Raw genomic sequence first — 12163 nt, 5'->3', positions numbered from 1 at the left:
GGAGCTCTCCGTGTATTTCTGAAGTACAACTTCAGCCGTCCTTCACCATTGGCCGTGCTGGCTGGAAGTTGCAGTCCCACAATATCTGGAAGGCCACAGGTTTAAAACTCTGTGGTCACAAGGAAGCAGCAGAATAGAGGTACCTCAACTTCATTTATTCTTTTGCATCTGTTGGTTGGCCAGGGATTGGGTGTGTAACAAGGAAGAATACTGTCCCCCTGTCCTCTGCTGGGCTGCAACCTTCTCAGAGCAGTTTATAGCAACAAAGATGTGTACAATAAAATGTAGGGAGGTTACCTTTCCTGACAGGGCTCCTGACAGCTCCATGACAAGAAGTAACTAGCTGAGGGGATGGAGAGCAGGGCTCCACTAGCTCAGCTGAGAGACCAGTGCTATTTAGTTTCTCCTTTCCTTGAACCATTTCCATTCAGACAGGTCATTGTAAGAACTTTGCAACATTAGGAACTGGTGCTTGCTTGTTTTCATCTTCCTTCCTCATCCATTTTCCCTTTTATTTTATATCTTTAAGATCATAAGCTTGTGGGTGGGGACCATAGCTGTCAAACTTTCCCCCCTTTTGCGGGAAATTCCCTTATTATAGCAGTGGGGAACAGCAGGGAGGGTTGACAGCTATGGACTGGGGACTGTGTAGCTTGTTACTGATGTTATGCAAGACCCCTTTGGGCTGAAAAGTGGAGTAATAATGCATAACATAAATAATGAACTCAAATAGGTGGAACATTGAAATGCTGAGAACAGACTTCACACACACCTATTAGACACCTGGGAAAAAGTTAGCAGCCCTTTGTGTTTATAAGGAAGGATATGCAGTAGACAGGACTTATCTTAGATCTTGAAAATTGTGGATATGAAATGGTATTTTCTGTGTTCCACACCTTGCATAAGCCCTGCTGGCACAGACATTTAGCTGACCTTTGCAGGAGCATGTTCCTAGAGAGAGGACAAGCTAAGTGCGTGTTAAGTTCTTATTTAATATAAGGCAAGCTGACTCACATTTATGCCCAGAACAACAGGCTGTTTATTGATGAACAGGCCAAACACAGAACTATATAGGAAAATGGAAGTAGTCAGGCTGCAGCCATCATTGGCACTGTTTTATTCTCTATAAATAGTCCTTATGAGGGTGAAGGGATGCGGGTGATGCTGTGGTCTAAACCACAGAGCCTAGGGCTTGCCGATCGGAAGGTCGGCAGTTCAAATCCCTGCGACAGGGTGAGCTCCCATTGCTCGGTCCCAGCTCCTGGCAACCTAGCAGTTCGAAAGCACGTCAAAGTGCAAGTAGATAAATAGGTACCACTCTGGAGGGAAGGTAAAAGCTGTTTCCGTGCACTGCTCTGGTTCGCTAGAAGCAGCTTAGTCATGCTGGCCACATGACCTGGAAGCTGCCTGCAGACAAAGCCAGCTCCCTTGGCCTATAGAGTGAGATGAACATGCAACCCCAGAGTCGTCTGCGACTGGACCTTATGGTCAGGGGTACCTTTACCTTTATGAGGATGAAAGGATTCCCATGTAGATACTGGTGCAACTCCTTTAGGCTGAATAGTTAGGCTTTCCCTTTCCAGCTGACAATAGGCCCATTCTGCTTTATTTAGAGCTTATCCACACTTACCTTTCCTCCACTCTTTTCAGGCACAGTCTGCTCCATTTAAAGCTCCACGTCTAAAGTGCCCCTGTTTTGCTTCAGAGCTTTCCCCATGAAAACCTGCTCTTTAAAGCTTAATCAGAGCTAAGATCAGTCTATGGAAAACCTGAATTAATGTTTGCCCCAATTCAGCTTTAAAAAGCAGGTTTTTGAGGGGAAAGCTTGGGCCAACCCCCCACCCCCACAAAAGACCAAAACCCTGCTCAGACATGGAGCGTTTAAGCACAGACCTCTGTGGGGCAAAAAGGTAAGTGTGGCTAACCTCTTAGTGTCCTGGAGGGAGAACCAACAGACTCTTCTTTGGCTGGATATATTTTACAGGACAGAACAGGCCCCAGTCCACAGGATGAAGTGTCACAAAAGTCAAAGTGGACCAACAATTCAGTGGATCTGAGTAGCTTCTTAGATTCTTGGAAAGTCTCTGCAGGATTTCCTATAAGATGTTTTCTATGTCCCTTTGGAATCTGTCTGGTGCTGACAAATCCCCTGTTACACTGGCACAACCCTTTATGTGTATCAATTGCAGTGAAATTCCTGCAGTCCTCCTCAAGTTCCAACTTCTAGTAAGCCTGGGACATGTCCAGCTTGCAAAAATGTCAGCCTCCTCCAAGCACTGCTCAGTTTGTGGAACGGGCTAGCTGTCTTGTTCAGAAACTTGCTTGATTGTGACTTTGTAGTCCTCACAGATGCAGGCACTCCCATCAGGCTTAACCACAGGCACTGGGGTGCTGTGCTGCCCATTTTGAAAACAGCACAGGGCAAAAGAGGCTTTCTCGTTCCAATCTATCCAGTTCTGATTCATTTCTCTTTCTGAACATAGGGCACCATTCTGGCTTTTCAGTATTTTGGCTGGCTGCCCTCCTAGATATACCGGTAAATCCTGACCCTTATTCCTTTTGCTGTAAACTAACCCTTCTTGAAATATTTTACCTCTGAGATTTTATGTACCTTTACTTTGCAGATTCGGTCCCAGTCTAGTTTTTAGTTCCTTCGGCCATTTTTAGACAAACAACTTTCTCCCTTTATGACCAACACCTACAAGATTTTATGCTGTCCTTTTTGTGTGACTGGAATAATCATTGATCCTTGGACTGGGGTACTTTCCTCAGTTTAAAACTTTAATTTCACTCTTGTCTTAGCCAATGGATTCAAGCCTCCTTTATATTGTTGGTAAGTCTCTTTGTTGTCTACTTTAACAACAGCCCAGTTTCCCTGCATTTCCTGGGGACATTCTGAGTCTTTAAGCAGACGGTGACTGCATTCTTTCACAAATTACAACACCTCTCCAAGTCTGTGCACTTGGTTTATAGACTCATTTTGAATGTCTTTATTATCAAGATGCAAATCCTGCAAATTTCTCACTGCTTCTTCCATGGCTGTTGCAGCCTTTGCAGATTTGTTGCAGGTCAGCTCCCCATCAGCCAGTAATTGCTTTGGGATTTTAATATCACCAGCTCCACACACAAATCTAACTCTTCACATCTTCTCCAGAACATTTCCAAAAGAAAAGGGTCCAGTCAGCTTTTTGAGATCAGCTCTACTCTCTGCTATAGATTAGCCTTCTTTCCTTCTCCTACTATGGAATTCAAAATGTTCCACAATTACGCTTGGCCTTGGAATATAGTGGTCAGACAAGATCTTTTGCAATTCTGCCAAACTTTTGTCCCTTGGCTGTTGTGGTTGCATCAAACTCCTTTAAAGGAAGTAGGTTCTACTGCCACAAGCACTGAGAAACATTGCCTTTTGCCAACCTCTGTGATCTCATTGGTAGGGAAATAGTGGTCTAGTCTTTCCACTTATTGCTGCCATTTTTAAAAAAGTTGTTCTCTACTGTTAGTACTCTCCTGTCAGTATTTTTAGTTGCATCATGGCAGGCAGAAATCTAATTAGTGTGGCCTCTCCCAGCAATGAAGTACAATCCAGGGGGAAGCTACTGTTGTTGAATTCTTCCTGTCATGCATCTGTTAAAAAATGCAGGTCCATCAATCAGAAGAAGAAAAATCCTGCTAATCACCAAGTAGGGTTCCCACTTTCTGAATTGCTCCTCTTCCTATGCATTCTAACAGTAACGCTATAGGCAGAAATTTAGTTTGCATACCTTGTCTTGGCAATGGAGAAAAATCATTGAAAAACCTTTGCCTGCCTGCCAAATTTCTTCATGCCCAGCTGCTGTTAGAAGACCAGGTTCAGAGCCAGTAGAGAAGGTGTCAAATCTAAGGTTTATATTGGGCTACTAATACACAGCAGGCAACAACTGATCAGTTGGCCTCTAGGCTGCCGTCTTGCTGCTACAGATTGAATGGCTGCTGTCCTGAAACTGTACCACACCAGGAAAAAGCTGAAAATGAGCAAATGGGACTTTTTGAGATAGATCAAAGGAGACTGGAATACACTTTGACAATTGCATTTAGTATTGGCCACTATCAGAGGAAATGATCCAGATGGTTGTGTCACATATTGGAGGGCTCCTAAGAATTTCCCCTTCCATCAGTGAATCCATCCATGAATTAAGGGGAGGTGTGTGTTGTTTGTTTGTTTTTTTAGCAATTGTAAACCTTGGGCTGGATTCAGCTAATGGGTCCTGCTAGCAGATGCCAGGGCAAGGACGTCTGCCACCTGCAGCAGAGCTTCCCCCCTCTCTTCCTGCCATGTACCCCAAATTTGCTCAGGGTGTGTGTGAAGCAGGGGAACTCCCAGGACAGTATGGGGGGAGGGCGGAGTTTGCACTGGCAGAACAATATCCTTAGCACTATGTTGAATTCCTCCCACAGTGTAGGAGTAGCTGGAAGAAAGCTGCATGGGAAAATGTCCAGGGTGTACACCTCTCAACACAGTTATGGCCAGGAACAGGAGACCGGGCCAAAAAGGACTACTGATCTGACTCAGGAAGGTTGCTCCAATGTTAAGAGTCAAGCTGTCCCAGCTATTGTACATAATAACAAAAAGATACAAGTAAGATCCTGTATCTATTCAGGGGATTTACTTCCAGCTGCAATAAGAAATTCAATAATGCTTCAAGGTCTCCAATGTCATAATGCGAAGGGAACATGAAACAACTGAAGACAGTGACATATCATAAGCACTGCACAGATGCTTCATCTCCAAGCAATTATATACAGACATATATATTATTCTGCAGAATATATTCATTAACTCTAAGTTCGATTAGCTCAGATGTTCTTCCCATTAACAAAACTGCCAACAGTGAAAGACCTGTGAGTTAATACTAGCATAAGCAAACAACTTTTGTAGATATAGCATCCCGCCAACATTTTAGATGCTAACTCCAATGCTTCCATTTCATTTCCACCATAGTCATTCACATGACAGTTTTATAAAATTATGTTCAAACCCCAAACCATGCTGTTTGGCAAGATTTAAGATATAACATGACACTGGCCGTACATGGGCACAGCCATCCATATGCATGTCCACTTCTTGCTGCCATATTGCACACCTTATCCTTTAAGGTGGGTCGAATCATAGGGATTTAGTGTACCTTCATATGCCCTGAATCTCAAATTGTATGATATATCTATGTGGCAGGCATGTGCACACTTACCTGGAAGTAGGCTTCATCAGATGCATTGAGACTTACCTCTGAGTAAATAGGCACAGGATTGTGCTGTCAGTGGGATTCTGCATGCCCGCCCACCACCTAATCAGGCACTGACTGAGAGCAATTTTCTGCTGCAGGAGGTTTGCAGAATATAGATGTAATAAATAAATAGAATCAGACATACATAGCCTTGTCACTGTGACTCATGCATTGGCAACTTCAGGACTGAACTATTGTAATGTGTTCTATGTGAGGCTGACCTTAAGGCTGCCCTAGAATGCAGTCGCTAGATTGTTGAGTGGGCACGTTACACCATTCTTAGAAGTGGTTCAGCAGCTACCTATATGCTACTGGGCCAGGTTTATGGCTTTAGTTCTGACTTACCTGAACATCTTGGGACGAGGATTCCTGAGAGAGCACCTTTTTCCATCTCAACCTGCCTGGTCATGTAAGATTATCTGATGAATTACCTCTGGCCACTCTGCAACCTGTAGAAATTAATCTTGCAGCAACCAAGGGAAGGGCCTTTTCAGCTGTGGCACCCTTTTTGGCACTTAATGAAAACTCATTTATTTTTCTCTGGCCTTTCTAGGCCACGAGCACCTGTCAATTGTATTGATTCATTTTACATCTGCTCTGGCCTGTTGGGTGCTGTTTTATTTTATTTTATTTTGCATTGTGTTGTTTTGTTTTTTTTTAAAAAAATGGTACACTGCCTTGTAATTCCAAATGAAAAGTGGTAGAGAAACATTTTAAATAAATCAATAAAAAACATTTGCAGTTTTATACACTTTACTGTTGCCAGCCTTAAGCCATTTTTATCACCCCATGCTTTCTTGTCTACAGGCGTAAAAATAATAATAATAAAAAACAATAGTGACATTTCCTTCTCTGAAAAGCAATTTGCTACAAAGAAGGCCTGTAAAAAGGCCGGTGTTTCTGACAATGGAACAACTTGAGATTCTAGAACGTGTAAGGCTCCATCAACCTTATTTGTAAGAGAGACATGTTTTCCTAAGACACGTTTCCCTCCCCACACCAAAGGTCCAGGCAAATCATGAAACATTGGGTTTTCTAACCCTAAAACGATGACAATGATGTCCCTGCTCCGCTCTGTATTTTCACTTTCAATACTTCCTGCTGCAGAGACATTGTTAAGAGCCTCCTGTGGCTCTGTGTGTACTGAAGCGCTTCAATGCACTCGGCAGGGTGCTGTTGCATTGCTGTTGCAGCTGCGGTCCAAGAGGCTCAGAGAGCATAGGCAGACAGAGAGTGCCTTGGTGCAAATCAGTGATCAAACTCCATTTGGAGAAAAGGGAAATAAAGTGCACATTGCATGCTACCTTACATTTCAATTACTGCCTTATCTCCTGATCGTTGTGCAATTAACTTGTGTCACCAAGCACTGCGGGTGTCAGGCATGCCCGGAATGAGAATTGGAGGTTATCTTTGCATGAGTGTCGCAGGAGGTCACCTCTCTTGTGCGGTGCTCTTCATATTTAATAAATATGACTCTGCTGGGATAATTCTTTCCTGCATTCCCTTTTATTGACTGCGAGGGAGAAGTGTCTCTTTCTCCTGAAATAAAGAGGACCACCTGTCCTTGTTTTCACACTTTCCCCACACAGTGGCATGGAACATGGAAAGGTTTGTCCACACGAGGCATTTGCAGTGAAAGCCAATGTGTGCTTACTCAGAAGTAAACCCAAGTAAATGTGCATCAGATTTCACTGTGAAGTATGTAAGAGCTGTGAATGCTCTCCATTGGGACATACAGTTGGCTGACAACATGTCATATTTGGGACTTGACCTGATTGCCAGAAAGGGTAGACACCATTGATATATGTATTTTTAAATATTCATATTCAGTATGAAATGTCTTTCTTCCTCTTCAATGGAAGGACTGTAACTTGCATATAGAAAGTCCCAGCTTCAATATCTGGCAACTCCACATAGGGCTATGAGAGAATCCTGTCTGATACCCTGGAGAGCCAATGTGGACATCAGCCAGCTATATGGACCAATGGTCTGACATAGTATAATGCACTTCCAATATTGAAAGGTACTCAGCTGGGAACTGATAGTGATGCTTGCTTCTCTTCAGTGACTCCTAGCCAATCTACTACTTCGCAAAACTGTCTTGTGACTTACAGTGGAAAGTGGCCTATCAATATCTTAAGAAATCAATTCGTAAATGCCAACGAGTTGAAGCCATGTTACTTCATGGCAGCTCTGTGGCATTCTTTCATTTGCCCCCATGCTAGTGGAATTATGATCCAGAGCCCTGCTGGATCAGGCTGACGGTCCAGCATTCTCTTCTGACAGTGACCAACCAGATGGCACCAGAAGATTGCTAAAGAAATGTCAGGGCTGGTTCAGGTCAGCGTGGAGACTCAGAGATGAGCAACGAAGTTAATTTTGTATTGAATTAAACAGAATTCAAACAGAGAAACCTATAGGCAAGATTTGCTCCCAGTTAAGCAGTTGTCAAAACTGACGATCTGTGTCCCCTATTTCCCTCTACATCTCCTTCTTGGCCGGATGTTTTCCAAGCAGTCTTAAACTCCACCAGGGAGCCCCCTGTGCTCTTGGTTCTTCTTCATGCAAGGCACTCCGTGCCCTTGGAGACAAGGGACAAGAGGAGCTTAATACAGTGGGACTGGCAGGCTCTCATGAAGCTGCTGCAGCTTCTGCCCCTTCCTCCTCCTCAGCTGCCTGTCCTGCATCTGCAGTGTTTTCTGCCTCTGGTTCCTCTTTCTCACTCAAGCTTGTTGCTTGTTCAGCTTCCAACCATTCTGCCGCCCCTTATCCTCTGACCTGTCTTCCGTGCCCCACCACCACTCCCCTGGCTTAGATCCTTCTTCCTTTTATGCTTCCCATGGGGGTTCTCCAGCTGGAGCCTCCCACCAACCCCCATGGTCCAGCCAGTCCCTGGCAAGGAACCCTTGAAAGAATGTTGAACCCAGAGCAGTTGCAGCAGATTCCACCCACCCCTCTGTGGTGTCACACTCTAGAACTCGCTTTCTATGTATTATCTAAATATTGGCAGTGCTGAAAGGAGGATTAGAGTCAAATACCATTGCCTGATATGTTGAAAAGGGAACTGACAATGCGATAAACCTAAAGTGACAGGCTGAGAACGTTCGTTCTTTTCTCTCCACAAGGGATACTAATTTTCTTCACAAATGGAAAGTGTCTGACTTTTGAAAGCTCCTGTAGTGTTGGAAATGCATTTGTCCTAAATTTTGTGCAGTTTAATTTGCTTTGCTGAGCTATCTGTGCATTAGCGCACAAGGCCAACAAACTGACCCTTTACCTCATAATTGCAGCTGCTCCAGATGCCGCCCAGGATAAATGCACAGACGTCTCTTGGCAACTCTGGCTTCACATGGCCCAGTCATGTGAAGAAGATGTCTAAAGCACAGTCCCCATCTTAAGGGAGCTACTGCTTGCATGTGTTAAAAGCTACCACAGAGAAAGTAAACATTCTGACAGCCGGCTTCAAAAGAAGTGCTATTACAGGATGTGCACATATGTGAAGCTGCCTGTAGAGAAAAGCAGGCACTGTCTTTAAAACATCAATTTCAGTGACCTTCAAATGGTGGGACTCAATACTTTACAGGTATTGCTGGTGAAATATACTCGGAGTCCAGTGTGAATTTCATCCTCTTTATTCAACTCATGGTAGCAAGGAATGAATCTTTCCCCAAACATCTGCTATATATACATTATTTACAAAATGGGCCCCATGTGATTGGCTAATTCCTGGCTACTCCTGTAGGCCAATCAGGTCGCTGATTCACTTCCACCTGGAGCTGGATTGGGTGGCTCCTGCAGACCAATCAGACTGCTGCATTCTGGATCCTATTGTTCTAGGATTCAGCTCAGTACATAACAGCTGGGCTGCAGATGGGGAACACTGGGAGACAAGAGACTAAGAAGAGGCTGGAGTGTGTGCAACTCAAATGGAGTCCTAAACTAAGACTATGTTATCCAGCGATAACAGGATAGAGCTTGTGTCGCTTTCATAGTGAACTTTTTGGTAGATGGGACTTGTTGATTGTTTTAGTACTATGGCACCATCAGCTTCACTTGCTGAAATTTTTAGCTTCTGTACGACTCCTGCACCTTTAATAGTTGTGTAGAAGAGAAGATTTTCCCATGCATACCTTGTCAGAAGCCCTATCCCCTTTCACACCTGGTCACCCTATTTTGACTAGACATGTATGAACCCCATGGGCTGCTAGTAGGTTTAGAAGAGCAGTTTAACATCCATCACCTCTGTCAACAGGAACCCCGGTGTCCAGGTGTGGATCTAAAGGGTTTGGATACATAAATTGAAATATACTCGGAGTCAAACCAGAGACCAAATTGCAAACATGCGCTGGATTATGGAGAAAGCTACAGAGTTCCAGAAAAACATCTACTTCTGCTTCATTGACTACGCAAAAGCATTTGACTGTGTCGACCACAGCAAACTATGGCAAGTTCTTAAAGAAATGGGAGTGCCGGATCACCTCATTTGTCTCCTGAGAAATCTCTATGTGGGACAAGAAGCTACAGTTAGAACTGGATATGGAACAACTGATTGGTTCAAAATTGGGAAAGGAGTACGACAAGGCTGTATATTGTCTCCCTGCTTATTTAATATCAACAACCTCAGATATGCTGATGATACTACCTTGATGGCAGAAAGTGAGGAAGAATTAAAGAACCTTTTAATGAGGGTGAAAGAAGAGAGCGCAAAATATGGTCTAAAGCTCAACATCAAAAAAACTAAGATCATGGCCACTGGTCCCATCACCTCCTGGCAAATAGAAGGGGAAGAAATGGAGGCAGTGAGAGATTTCACTTTCTTGGGTTCCATGATCACTGCAGATGGTGACAGCAGTCACGAAATTAGAAGATGCCTGCTTCTTGGGAGAAAAGCAATGACAAACCTAGACAGCATCTTAAAAAGCAAAGACATCACCTTGCCGACAAAGGTCCGTATAGTTAAAGCTATGGTTTTCCCAGTAGTAATGTACGGAAGTGAGAGCTGGACTATCAAGAAGGCTGATCGGCGAAGAATTGATGCTTTTGAATTATGGTGCTGGAGGAGACTCTTGAGAGTCCCATGGACTGCAAGAAGATCAAACCTATCCATTCTCAAAGAAATCAGCCCTGAGTGCTCACTAGAAGGACAGATCCTGAAGTTGAGGCTCCAGTACTTTGGCCACCTCATGAGAAGAGAAGACTCCCTAGAAAAGACCCTGATGTTGGGAAAGATGGAGGGCACAAGGAGAAGGGGACGACAGAGGATGAGATGGTTGGACAGTGTTCTCGAAGCTACTAACATGAGTTTGGCCAAACTGCGAGAGGCAGTGAAGGATAGGCGTGCCTGGCGTGCTCTGGTCTATGGGGTCACGAAGAGTCGGACACGACTGAACGACTGAACAACAACAACAACAAGTATGGATTTCATGCTCTTTATTCAGCTCATAGTAGTGAGGAATGGAAGTTCCCCCAAAACATCTGCTTTATATACATTATTTACACAATGGGCTCCACGTGATTGGCTAATTCCGGGATACTCCGTCCTGTTTGCCAATCAGGTTGCGGATTCACTTCCACCTGGAGCTGGATTGGGTGGCTCCTGCGGACCAATCAGACTGCTGCATTTGGGATCCTGTTGTTCTAGGATCAATCAGACTGCTGCATTTTGGATCATATTCAACTCAGTACATAACATAAATGATCCTGTGGCACCTGAAATGCTAACTACCTTGGTTGTTATGAGGCAGAAGCTCGTATTGTCAGATGGAAGCAGAACTCTCCCTCTTCTTACGGGCAGAGATTGGGAGCCTACAACAGCCAGAAATCAGCCAGTGAAGTTTTCCCCATCATCCAGGTGCACCTTGGTACCTGGAAAAATCTTCACCTGCTGACTTCCTCCTGCTGTGTAGCTCCTAAGGGCATCTTCTCACAAAAAGAGGACAACCTTAGATAAAGGCTCATGCTGATGGGATGGAAGGGGGTTGCTTGTTAGTTTGTTTATTATTTTTCCTGGCCCCCAAATGTTCTGGAATTGAGTGCTTTGGTTGGATATCACATGCACCCGTCTCACATATAGTAAGCCAAAGTATATAATAAGAGCCATGGAAAAGAATGTTTTGCTCTGTGTTTCTGAAACAAATACGGCACCACACTCCCCCTTGAAAGAGAAATCAGCAGATCAATGAAGTTTTCATTTGGCTGTCATGTGCAGCGGGTATGAAAGGGATTGGTCCTTACAATAACAGCGACAGGATACTGAGATTGTGCTATCAGCTGCAGAATGGAGCATCTGACTGGCGTACTGTTTTATCCCTTCCAGAGAGATGACTGCAACAAATGAAGTGCTTTTGTTATATTTTTGTTCACAGGCAAGAAAACTGATGAGCCACCTGAAGCCAAACAGGGGGGGTTGGAATAGTTGGCAGGCAGCACATAGAGAGCAAAAGAGAGAGAGAATAGCTACCCAACCCCTTGCTAGCATAAATGAACAGGAAACCTAGCATGAGATTCTTCCGGCATCTTATCTGGAATGGGTATTTAGCAACTTGTAACCAAAGTGTGTGTGCGCGCACACGTGTGTGTGTGTGTAGGAATGGGTACACTTTTTTCCAGGTGCTGTGGCTGCTACTAGAGAAAGAAACAAAACCCAATATCCTTCGAAGGCTGCTCAGTCAGGGGATTCAGAACTTGTCCCCCTGACTGATATGGTCATCTGCAGCCAGTGACCTTTGCTCATTTTCAGAAATCACACACATCAGTTTTCATTATCAGGGAAGCTGACTGGAGGTTTTAAAGAGACGGGGCCAGACTTTTTCCAAGCAGGGAAACATCCACATCTTTAGTAGAGGAATTTACCTAGAATATACCTTGAATCCTTTCCACCGGAGGGCTGGGAGGGATTGGGT

The sequence above is a fragment of the Lacerta agilis genome, chromosome 2 (genome assembly GCF_009819535.1).
Source record: "Lacerta agilis isolate rLacAgi1 chromosome 2, rLacAgi1.pri, whole genome shotgun sequence".
Lineage (NCBI taxonomy): Eukaryota > Metazoa > Chordata > Lepidosauria > Squamata > Lacertidae > Lacerta > Lacerta agilis.
This window is presented reverse-complemented; position numbering follows the sequence as displayed.